This window comes from Leucopleurus acutus, assembly GCF_964270905.1.
Source record: "Leucopleurus acutus genome assembly, chromosome: 15".
NCBI lineage: Eukaryota > Metazoa > Chordata > Mammalia > Artiodactyla > Delphinidae > Leucopleurus > Leucopleurus acutus.
The window spans coordinates 81,281,091-81,294,447 of NC_139157.1; positions in this window are offsets into that span (position 1 = coordinate 81,281,091).

The window sequence follows — 13,357 nt, forward strand, 5'->3', positions numbered from 1 at the left end:
CGTTCGTCAATAAGAACTATTCTTTCTTTCAATAAAATGTATTGCATGCATTCTGGGAACCAGTCACTGTGATCTGTGATAGACACTGGTGAAAACGCTCACTCCTACTCTCAAGGCCAGCATCACAGGCTGAGGAGATAACATAGGAAAGGAAAGTGAAGACGGGGTAGCTGAGTTTGGCACACTGTGACCTTAGTGAGAGCAGTTTCTGCAGAATGCTGAAAATAGATAATAAATTAGAATAGAAAGAGGAAGCTGAGCCTGCTTGGGGTAGAATTTTTTCTTCAAAAATGTTAGTGGCTGAGGAGGACAGTAAGGTCAAATGCTTGGTTCTCCTTCCCGCCTGTACCCTGGGTTCCGCCAGCCCTACTCGTTTCACCCCATGCTGGTCACTGCCTCTTCTTCATGGTCAGCAGACTGAGATCATTGGAAACGCTGGCTAGCTTTTACTCTGAGAACTTCCTGGGTGGCACAGGCAATGTCTGCAGGGCTGAGAGGCCATCCCAGCCACGCAGGCCCAGGATCTCTAACTTGTCAGCATCACCCAGTTGACCTAAGGACTGAGACAGCATGACATCAGGGCAGGGGACACTAGGTACTAGGGTCAAAGCCCACTGCTTCCTCTCATATGTGATGGGGACAGAGCCGGGCACCCTCTAATCCAGGCACCGTTCTTTTAGCCCCCTTGTGCCTCTTAGACACTGGTTCTATCTGAAGACCCATCAGGGATCAAACGATCCAGGTGGATTATTCAGGGAGGATATTCCAAGTCTCTGAGAACCCATCCAACACGGGCTGTAGCCAGGCTGAACGCCCGCAGGAGGGCTGGAGGGTCCGCCAGCTGCTGGCTTGTGGGAGCTCCAGGGCAGCTGGGAGAGGGCCCTGGGTAGGGCCAGGGGTGGATCGTGACAACATGACAGCTGCGGGACGGTTTCAATTTCCAGCTACGGTCAGGCTGACTGTCAATCTCCCTCGATTATGTGAACACCTTGGTGGGGGACAGGCTCCCTTGGAAGTCCTTCTCTTTACGGTAATCGCTCATTTCAACCCAAGTCCATTTAATGCTGAGTCAGAATTTTGTTCTGTGTGTTCCTTTAAACTGACATCTATGACTTTCATCAAAATCTGTTAACGAACAGAGTATTAACACAAAGTTAACTCACCGAGCTCCTTGTCATTGGGAGCTCTTAGCAGTGCACAGATTTCAACTACAACACATTCACTCACTGATTGTAATGACATGATATCTCTAGCTGTCTTTGCCATTACGAAAACACAGAAAGGGGTGATTTTTGTTTTGAGTTTCAAAAGTGTAACAAAAAATAAATGAGACAAACATTTCATTGTGTCTGTGCTATAGGTTCAATCATTCAGAAATCCTTGGGGGGATCACAGACACAGCCCAGTCTGATCCCAAGTACAGGAACCACAACTGCCAAATATAAAAAAATAGATGCATTTTTTAACTTCAAAATAATTGTCAAGTCATCTTGTCATTTTTCCTCCCAAAGTAATGGCATGACTCGCTGGTTGCGACCAGCTCTTCTATTCACGTAATGCTGCATCTAGCAATCCAGTTAAGTGGAAACTTTCCCCTCTAATTTCTTCTTTTATATTTTGTCAAATAGAAGGAACAAAAAACTCAGAGTCTAATAGATTTCTGGGCTTGCACTTGGGAGTCGTGGGAATCTATATGGAATAATTCCCAAGAGGGCATTTTCAAGGTCCTACCTTAAGAAGTAAAATGCCATTCCTAGGAATTTATAGTAGAAACCAATCAGCCGCACTGTCTTTAATCCCTGATACGAAGGGAGTTTCTCAAGGGATATTAATTGATGGTGACTGAGAATATTACGTGGAATGTTTTGAGGTGAGGAGAAGCGAACCTGGGTAAATTCAATAGAGGAAATTGATCGAGAAGCATTAATTCCACTTCAGAAGAATATAAATACTCCAACGGTTGTACAGTTTGGTTACAAATCCAGAGGTGAAGACTGAGGGGGAAAATAGAATTTTGCAACCTCCCTCCAGCCAAGACCTAAGGGACCTTGCTATAATTTCTCCTGCTCTTCTTCCAACACTGTCAACCTCTCCCTCTTTACTGGCTTACATACACGCCCACACACACACACACACAAGCCCCCACACACATGCACACACGCACATGCACACACGCACACTCACGCACACACACACGCACACGCACACACACAGATCTTCCCCAGCTTAAAAAACAGTAACCTTGACCAGATACTGCTACAGCTACTATCCTAGTTTTTACCTTCCACTCATTACCAAACCTCTCCACAAATGACAAATGATCTACGTGCTTCCACATCTTCATGATTCACTCCCTCCAAAACTGCATTCCATTCCCCACCACTCCACGGAAACTGGAAGAAGTTACTGCCTAAGCTTCATAATTTCTGTGGCGTGTCACTCTGCTCGCTGTATTTACCTCTTGGGTGACCTGCTCCATCTTTAACCCTGTTCCGGATCCCACCCCATTCCGGCTCTCCTCATACCACCTCCCAGTCTTGCCTTAGTTCTCATTTCCTTGGATACCCACTTATTTCTCTCTGTACTGACTCCTTTGAAAAAGTCATCCGTTGTGACAATATCAACTCTCAAAATCTAACCTCTCTGCTGATGGGCACCATTCTATACCTTCAGTCTCATCCTCTCATGGGGGTTCTATTGTTGGCCCAAAAGTCTGGAAATAAATCTTGTTACTTAATGTTTTCACAGGTTGAACTCTCTTGATCACTTCTTGAGTAAGTTAAAGGTTTGTTAGTGAAAACCAGGGACACAAATCTTCCAGGGAAATGTATGACATGCGTACGTGCATTGATGGAAATGCTGCATTTTGTGCAACATTCACTGCCATTTTGCATGCAACATGCACTGCTCAGAAGGAGCAATACAATGAATACATCATTAAATGCTACTGTATGTATTACAATACCCTAAATGATTTATTATGCACATTTGCGTATGTTTACAGACCTTATGGCCATCCTATACTGTACCTTTGAACGATTACGATATAATTCCTGTGGGTTACTTCTCACCATCTCAAAGTCTCAATGACATTTATTTGAAGAACAAGCATTGGGTAGCAGGTGCTGGGCCAAGGGCTGGGACCCAAAGATGAATGACCCAAACCCATGAATGAGTTTGATACTGACCTTTCTCTTCTGAAACCAGAGGCTTTCCTAACTTCTCTGCCATTCTCTTAATCACCCAAGTTGGGGACTTCCCTGATGGTCCCATGGTACAGAATCTGCCTTCCAATTCAAGGGATGCGGGTTCAATCCCTGGTCAGGGAAGTGAGATCCCACATGCCACGGGGCAACAAAGCCCACGTGCCACAACTACTGAGCTAGAGTGCCTCAATGAGAGAGATCACATGCAGCAAACTACAGAGCCCACGCGCCCTGGAGCCCACACGCCACAACTAGAGAGAGAAAACCACACGCATCACAACTAGAGAGAAGCCCGCGCACTACAATGAAGAGCCCGTGCACTGCAACTAAGACCTGACACAGCCAAATAAGTAAATAAATAAATATTTTTTTAAAAAATCACCCAAGTTAAAAATCTTGGCATTGTCCTTGATTAGTTCTTCCTGTTTATTTCTCATATTGGTAAATCTTCAATATTGGGTTCATTTCTTTTTTTTTCTTTATAGTGGTTGTCCTAACTGTTCCTTTATGTTTCCATGGCCCATTGTCACAATGCTAGTTTAAGCTCCTGACACTGCAAACCTGAATTACTTTGATAGTGTCCCAATTGCTCTTTTTTTTTTTTTTTTTTTTTTTTTTTTAATGCGGGCCTTTCACTGTTGTGGCCTCTCCCGTTGCGGAGCACAGGCTCCGGACGCGCAGGCTCAGCGGCCATGGCTCACGGACCCAGCCGCTCCGCAGCATGTGGGATCTTCCCGGACCGGGGCACGAACCCGCGTCCCCTGAATCGGCAGGCGGACTCTCAACCACTGCACCACCAGGGAAGCCCCCAATTGCTCTTTGTGGTTCTACCCTCTCCCCTTCTTCTAACCCATGGAGTATATCATTGCCAGGATTAGCATCCATAAGAGTCCATTTAGGGCTTCCCTGGTGGCGCAGTGGTTGAGAGTCCGCCTGCCAATTCAGGGGACACAGGTTCGATCCCTGGTCCGGGAAGATCCCACATGCCACGGGGCAACTAAGCCCATGGGCCACAACTACTGAACCCCACGTGCCTAGAGCCCGTGCTCCACAACAAGAGAAGCCACTGCAATGAGAAGCCTGTGCACCGCAATAGAGAGTAGACCCTGCTCGCCGCAAAAGCCCGCGCGCAGCAGCAAAGACCCAACGCAGCCAAAAAGACCCATGAAATTAATCCTAATGAATGTGTTTAGTAAAAACTATTCTTACAGCAGTTAAAAATCTTATAGTCCTCTCTTAAAGGATAGTTTCTTTGTAAATATATTTAGTGCCTTTTATATTGAGATAAGGAATGCAAATGTTCAATAAACACTTTCTGAGTAACTACAAAAATACAGCAAATGATATCTGTAATATTTATTTGCAAAATGCAAATACTTATGAGGTTTTTTTGATATTTATGAGTTTAAAATGATAATTATGAGACAGAAACAACGTGCATAGTACTAGGTAATAAAAATAATTATGATAGTGGTTATAATAGCTATGAATTAACAGATCAATTGTAGGTATAAAGACCACCATAATAGTTAATTTAAAATGTTATGTTAAATGTTCAGTGAGGATACAGACTGTAAAGAAAACCTGTACATGTTTGAGGATGTACCACTGTGGAGAAATGCCAGGTGACACAGGTAGCAGAAAAATCTCTATGAATTTGCTTATACAGGTCTTCCCAACACAGAGGCTTGCACAGAGTTGAAAATCACAGAAGATCAACCTTGATCCCCAAAAAGAAGATATCAAGTTTTTCATAAAAACTCAATATACACTTTATATCTCTAATATGCCTTACTCTCTGTAAGACATTCAATATGTCTTTATTGAATACATTTGAATTAATCTACTGCAGCAAATATAAAACTAAGTAAACAATGCAAATTGAATTTGTGAGAAAAAAAAAAAGAAGCCCTGATGTGTAGGGAGATAGGACATCACCATGGTGACTGCATTCTAGATGCCAAGAACCTTCCACAGTCTTCCTGGTCTGCATGTAAAAGAGACATGGATATGACTCTTCTTCAGGACAGTCCAGGGAAACTACAACCAAACCTGCCTGCTCTGAACTGGACATGTGACTGACGGAAGCCAATTACGAGTCTGCTCGCCAACAGCAGCAATGAGCTGGGTTTGTGGAGTCTGCGTGTGCATGCAGTGTGTGTGTATGCAGCTGAAGTTCTTTTGTTAGTACAACTGTTACAAATCAAAGATTTGGCTCAGGGATGTAGAGGACTTAAAAGAATGTCACTTCTTCATCGCTCATGACAAAAAACTGTCAAAATGGCCGCAAGTCCATCATTTTTCTTGAACTCATCAGAGAGCTGAGGTTGCAGGACAACCAACCAGCCCCTGATCTAGGGAGAGACAGGTTTCTGCAGGGAGGGACGAGCCATGACCGCCTGCTTCCCCAGGGCAGACACAACAGACCCTCAGCCAGACTAGTTAACAAACAGGCAGAGGCTGAACATGGGGTAGTGAGAGACGTGGAGCCCCTGAAAACTGGTGGACGGCGTGCGCCTTTGCTCTCCACGTGTGCTTTTCTCCACGAACCCCACCCAGAGGGGACTGAGAACGTGCCCCTGGCTGCCAGAAGAGCAGTCTCTCCTGGAGGGGTCAGACCACCCCACCCGGACGCTTCTTCCTCATCTCACCTGTGCAGCAAAAGCCTTAAGGTCTAAGAGAGGCAGGGAACAAAGGCTGTCCCCCTTAGGACATGGGTGGAAACCTGTTGCAGCTGAGAAAGGGAACAGAAAATAATCCTTGCACCCCTAGTTTCAGTTCGCTTGGACAGACTGGGGACTTTCAGCACTGAAACCGGGGAAGTCCCTGCAAACTGGGAGGAGGCAGTTACGCTAAGCCCGGCAAGGCTCTAGAACCCCTCTTGGGTGAAGGACCACAGTGTGACTGAGGGCAGGACAGGAGCACAGCAAAGACCACAGCCCCAGACACGGTGCCTGCCTGACACGGAGGCTTCACAACACCCTTCCCACCCTCTCCCACCCCCAGGCTCACAACCCGAGTGACAGGCGACGGGGATGCTGCTGGAAGAGGGTCTGCAGCTGCAGACAGACCCTTCCAGAGGTGCAGTGCAAAGGGGGAAGCTACAGCAGAGGGTGGAGCAGACATCGAGAAAAAGTACCAGCAGACTCGCCCCCAGCTGAAACACAAGGAGTCCTGAAGGGATCTGATGCGTGCAGCACACCAAAGAGGAAAGCTCAGACTCCTCCAATCCCAACTCGAATTCACACACTGAAATTCTAGTTGAAGGACGGGTGTGTGCATTCCGAGGCATAAAAACGATGCTTCTCACCTCTAGTGTCCTCAACACGGTGTCTGGCTTTCAACAAAAAATTATGAGGCATGGAAAAAGGTGAGAAAACACGACACACTGTCAAAACATAAAGCAATCAACAGAAGCAGATTCAGATATGCAGAAAGGTGAGAACTACCTGACAGGGGATTTAAAATAACTGAGTAACTTGATCAAGCTCTAGTGGAAGAGGACAGTATGCAAGACCAGAGGGGTAATTTCAGCAGAGAGATGAGAATTATAAGAAAGAATCAGGGCTTCCCTGGTGGCACAGTGGTTGAGAGTCCGCCTGCCGATGCAGGGGACATGGGTTCGTGCCCCGGTCCGGGAAGATCCCACATGCCGCGGATCGTCTGGGCCCGTGAGCCATGGCCGCTGAGCCTGCGCGTCTGGAGCCTGTGCTCCACAACGGGAGAGGCCGCGACGGTGAGAGGCCCGCGTACCGCAAAAAAAAAAAAAAAAAAGAAAGAAAGAATCAATCCAACTGAAATGCACAACAAAACCACAGTAACAGAGGAAAAGAATGCCTTCAATGGGCTCTCAGCAAACTTAACAGAAAACCAGTGAACCTGATGAGTGGTTAGTAGAAATTACCTAAACTGAAACACAAAGAGGGAAATACATGTTGAATCTCCTAGGTATTTACCCGGGAGAGTTGGAAACTTGTGTCCACACCAACACCTATCCTATCCGTATTCATAATCACCCCAAATAATTTCCAGTCCGTGAACAGAAGAACAAGGCGTGGTACACCCACGTTCTGGAAACCTGCTCAGCAATTAAAAGGACTGAACTATTCACATTGGCACCAACACCGATGACTCTCACATATATGTGCCAAGTGAAAGGAACCAGACCCCAAAGGCCATACAGTATATGACTCTACTTAAGTAACTGGAAATAGCCCAAATAGAGACAGAAAATAGAAGCATGGCTGCCAGGCACTGGAGTGGTTGTCTGCAAATAGGTAGCCCGAGGGGACTTTGCGGAAGAGAATTACGCTGCCTCACGGCTGCGGTGGTGGGTACATGGATCGAAGCATTTGTCAAAACCCAGAGAATTCTATACCACGACGAGTGAATTTTACTCTAAACCAAAAGAGACCAGGATGTGGGAGGGTACCCTCAATTGGAATACAAACTCTAACAAATGCTGCTCTCCTAACCTATGAATATGTCACATCACCACCTAACACAGGGGGGGAAGGAAAGACCCAACCCAATAGCTTTGGAAAGCAGTATTTTGATTGATGCTATTAAGGCTAAAGACAAAAACGGTTGTACAGATTTGCCATACTCTAGTTAGTAAATGTGCTCCTCACAGAAGTATGAGTTAGCAACTCTGCACATCCTTGTGTGAGCTAGACTGAACAAAAAAGTAAATATCCTGTAAACCCTGAGAGCGAGGTTTCCAAATGTCAGGGAAAGAATAAACCCCAGCGTACTGGTATTGGATTGAAATTGGATTGGAAATGTAGAAAGATCGATAGATCAATCGATAGATAGATAGATAGATGATAGATAGACTGATATATTATATACAGGCCAATAAAGATATAAATATAAATGTGTTTATTTACACGTGCATAAATGTGTATCTTCATTATAAGTGTGCATGTGGGGTTAATATTATACATATTATGTATATACACACGTATATATGTACCTACATATTATCTATTTTTTGTTGATTCAAATTCATGTGTCTCTTTAACGCCAGCTCAGTGCCACCTTCTCCATGAAGCTTCCCAGTTATAACTTTGTAGATTCCATGCACTTTATAGCTCTTACACTGATCAGATATGTCTGATCAGATATGTCTATCAGATTTTGTTCATATCTTACATGTCCTTCCAGAGAGCAAACTCTGAAAGGTCTTGCTGGACTTTTGTCTTTTATGACACCCATGATCTCTTAAATGATACAGGTCCTCAGAAAATTTCCTGAACGGAATTCAACGCAGAGATGTCTATATGCCAATCTGAATGTCTAGGAATCAACGTGCCCTTGGGGTAATAGTTCTCTTTAAGCTAGACTGCCCAGGGCCTTAGAAAGTCCAAAGATACTCTCTAGGCTTCAGTCCTGGGCCCTCAACTCTGCCCATTCTCTTCAGTACCATCTGGTGCCGATGGCCATGGGAATGAAAAGGCAAACCTGGTGACCCTGAATGTACACAGCCAGCCTTAACTTCTCCCCCTCCTCCTGTGCTCCCTCCCCATCCCTTGGTCCTCACCCACCTCCACGCCACCAGGAGGGCCTTGCCAGCTCTCTTCCAGTTCTCGCCAGGGACACCTTCTTGCTCACCACTGCCGGAGTCTTTCTCTGAAACTTCTGAAGGCTTTGGGGCTGATCATACTGTCATACACTCTTTATTTCATTTCAACTCATTCTGTATGAAGCAGTTACAAGGATTATTTAAAATCTAAATCATATCACGCATTGGCTGACAATTCTTCAGTAGCTTCCCATCATGCTTAGAGTAAAATCCAGTCACTTTATTTGTTTGTTTGTTTATTTATTTTTTGTCCTCAAGTTTCTGCACACAACTACATGCCCAGTCCAGAGCCCCCTGTCAGTTCTCAAACTCAGCTGCCTCTTCCCTTCCTTAGGGCTTCTGCATCCTCAGTACTTCTGCTAGAGCACAGCTTCTTAAATGGTCTGCAGTAAAAGATCAGATCTCTCCCCCGCCCTCAGTCTATCACGGAATTATACCTTGTAAAATATGGTAAAAATCAAATACCAGAAAAAAAATTTAAAGACGTTTTATTTTTAGGTTGAACAGACGTCAGGGTAGTCTATCAAATTACTATAAATGTTTGCAAATGGTTATTCTCAATTTCTGTACAGATCTCACTAGGGTTCAAGAACAGTTTGCTGACGTGGGCTACTGAGTCACTCTGTGTATGACTGGTCCCATCTTCTCTTTAAGGTCATGGCTTAAATGTCACTTCCTCCAAGAATCTGCCCTGACCATGCTGTCTAACTAGGCCCACCTCCCTCTATAACATTTTCTATCACTGCATCCTATTTGTTTCATTCATAACACTTATCTAAATTACACATACACACACACACGTTTCTCTGCTTACTTTTCCCCCTGCCTCTTCCTCGTAAACTCCATATGGCAGGGACTGTGACATTCTTTTTTCACGAATGCATACCAACTGCAAAGTCAAAAATGTCGAATTCTATTGGAGACTAATGAATTTCTCGGAGACTTTACTGTGCTAACATGAACTGTGCAATTCCAAGAGAGGGTTATAAAGTACAGTTTCCCAAACTCATCTGACCAATAGACCCTTTCTTAAGATGTGTTCTATAGAGTACATTGTAGAAAACAGTGACCTAAAGAAACACCCAGAAATGTTGTATACGCTGACACTGCTTTCACCAGGTTATAAAGTTTAAGTCGCACTGATATTTAAACTTAATCTGCCATCATTATTTCGTGGGTGGAGAGAGTAGAGAATTGCAATCATACCACAGACTTGGGGGGATAGGGGGGTGGGACCCTCATTGGCCCATTTTGCTCTCAGCTTCCCTTCTACCTTTTCGTATTCTGGGGCTGAAACACTTATAATTAAATTTCCCAGACTTCTCAGCTAGATGACTTCTCTGGATGGGCTCTTCCAAAAAGAGGAGCTAGAAGGAGACTGGGAAAGCTGAAGGAAAAGGAAGCTTCTTTTAATCCTGTTTCTGACAGCAGTGGGTGGCCTCAGGCTTCCCTTGCCCTGTGAATGACGGCTGGTGGCTGCAGCTCGGGCACAGTCCACAGGTCCAGCAGCACAAATCAGCCAGCCAGCTCTGCCCTCCTCAGCCTTCTGCAGCTGCGGCAGCAGCGACAACGGGTTTTGCGGTGGCGTGGCTTCTGGGCTTCAGCAGTGTCTGCTGCGAGCATCCTGCCGGGTCTGGCAGCACTGCTCCCTCCCTTGTGTCCCCCCAGCCAGGGCCGGGAGTGACTTGTGTCGTCACTGACTCTTCATTAGCCTCTGCCTTCGGCCTCTGCTCCATCAGACCTTCCAACACTGTTGACACCGATACCCTGTGTGAAATCCCCTCCATTTGAAACACCTAGAGTGAGTTCTAACACTGACTGATATGGGGTCAGAATGGGAAAAGGTGATTCTATCTTCCAAACTGTTGGGAAGCAAATATCTTGAATAATATCCCCCAAACTGAGAAAGAACTTTAAGTCTGAAAATGAAGCAGGCAACCCCATGAAGTGCAATTATGAAGTTTATCATGGAGAACTACATAGGGGCAGGATTGGGCAGACGATGACCCAGAGGCATTTGCAGCTGCAGTCCCTGCACCTCCAAAAAGGGGGACAGGGGGACTTAAAGGGACCAAAGTTAAAATCAGAATCTGTCTACTTGGGAGAAGTTCCCGTGTCTGCACCAACGGGAAGAGGGGCTTTTCCTCTTCCTGGGGGTTCTCATGATTATTAACCACCTGAGTCAGCAAAAGGCACTCCTCCAGTTTTCATATCAGATGAGGGCAGAGGTAAAGGTTGATGGGGAACTTATCTGGCTTTGCTCGATCCCTCGCGAGTTAGGCTAAAGCTCAGTCATGCAGAGGGGGTGCGGGTGTGACTGGGGGCTAAGATGGAGCTGACAAAATGCAGTCAGTGTGGCTCTGCCACACACAAACAGATGGCATGAGGGTAGAGAAGTGTCACCTGTTCTGCCTGATGTCAGTATGAGTCAGGAAGTAAACATTATGAGAAACTTCCAGAGCAAAACTGAACAATGAATCATGGGAACAAAACCATGAGTGGAGACAGAAGCCCAGGATTCTATCCCCATCAATCACGGCGTGACTTTTGCAGTCACTTCTCCGTTCTCCCAGCTTGTTCCAACACCAAGGGGTGTACAGAGGCCCGTAGCCACGCGCCCACCATCTCTATCAAGCCCCCCCAGAGCCACGCCAGATAAGCGATCTAAGTAAAGGCCACGTGTTCACCCTGCCAATGCAGCTGCAGGACAGGGCTCCTAGCTCCCAACTCTCTCTCCAACCGGACTATCGCCCCAAAGCGCAAGTAGAAAAGCTGGAGTTGCCTCTATTCAACATCTATTAAGTCCTTCTTTTGTGAAGCACTGGGCAGGGATACAACTCACATAATGATATGTGGGAGACAACGATGTGTACAAACAACAGGAAAGCTCTGAGTGAAACAAGACCTATCACTATCGTAGAGGGAAGAATAAAGGCAACAAGGACTGGCAAGAGGGAGCAATGAATTCTGTGGGGATCCTTCCAAAGGCTTCACAGACAATTCATTGCATGCAGTGGAGCACAGGGGTCACGGGCCAGAAAGGGGGAGGGGGAGTCCGACTGAGTGGGACCATCAGAGGCCAGACCCACAGTACCATCCTTTATGGCACTAGGAAGCTACGTGAGGTTTTTAAACTGAAAAGGAAAAGAAAAAAAAAGACTAAAAGACTAAAAAGGGATGTGAAAGAGTTTTAAAACTTGAAATATATAAATATAGTAATAATGTTACTTGAAGAAGAAAATACTGAGCATTTAATGCTATTCTTAAGCATCTGCTACACTGAAGAGTATACGTATGGTATCCCACCAGTAGGATGCCCGAGACATAATCAGCAAAAGGATTGTCCCATAGCAATGACACAACCAGGTCAACTGACATGTTGTTGGAAAGAAATCATTATGCTGAAAGACTAAAAATGCAGTTGCAAGAATTTAATGTCTTTTTGAACAATCTAGAATGAAAACAATATTTTTTAATCTTCCAGATGTTACTGATTTCGAAGGACACTGAGAAATGATAATAGTTTATGGATGTAAAGAAGCTGGAAATGTGATTCAGTATTGCATAATAAGGAGCAAATTACAGAAATATATTCCGAACTGATTGAATTCCTGCATGTTCCATGACCAGGTAAGAAACGGTAATGGCACAGAGACTTAGAATGCCATTACATGGGAAATTAGTTATGAGCTTTCAAAGGGAAATGGTAGAAACACTGATAAAGTCAGCACTCTTCTGAGCTATATATAAATGAGGATGTAAATGAGGAACTCTAATCTAGGTGAGGAAATTCTAAACCCTCTCAAACAACCTTAGGATAAACTGCGCCCAAAATATCTCATTTACCTTTGATTAGCACTTTATCAAGAAGATGGAGACAAGCTGAATGGGGAACTAAGAAAAGCAGCTTAGTACTGAGGAAATTGATTTATGAAAAATATTATAGGAACAAAATATGTGCAACTTTGCAAAAAGATGACTAAGGAATTACGACAGTCTATAAATATTTGAAAAGTATAAACATCCAGTAGGGGAGGAATTATTTAGCATGTTATAAAGAGCTATAATTACGGTTTATGGAATGAAATTAGACAACCAAGATTTAAAGCATTTGAAGTCAGCTTCCTTGGGATACTGGAGAGGTGTATTTGAAAAGGTAAATAGTGTGGCCTTTTGGGACATCTGAATGCTTTTGTCTGCTTTGGTTGTTTCTATTTTAAAAAATATATAATTGGGGCTTCCCTGGTGGCGCAGTGGTTGAGAGTCCGCCTGCCGATGCAGGGGACACATGTTCGTGCCCCGGTCCGGGAAGATCCCACATGCCGCGGAGCGGCTGGGCCCGTGAGCCATGGCCGCTGAGCCTGCGCGTCCGGAGCCTGTGCTCCGCAATGGGAGAGGCCACAACAGTGAGAGGCCCGCGTACCGCAAAAAAAAAAAAAAAAAAAAAAAAAAATATATATATATATATATATATATATATATATATAATCAATGTCATGAAGAGAGATAGGCATAAATCTCTCCGTAAGTGTATTTTATTATTTTATTTTGCACACTCCCTTGTTCT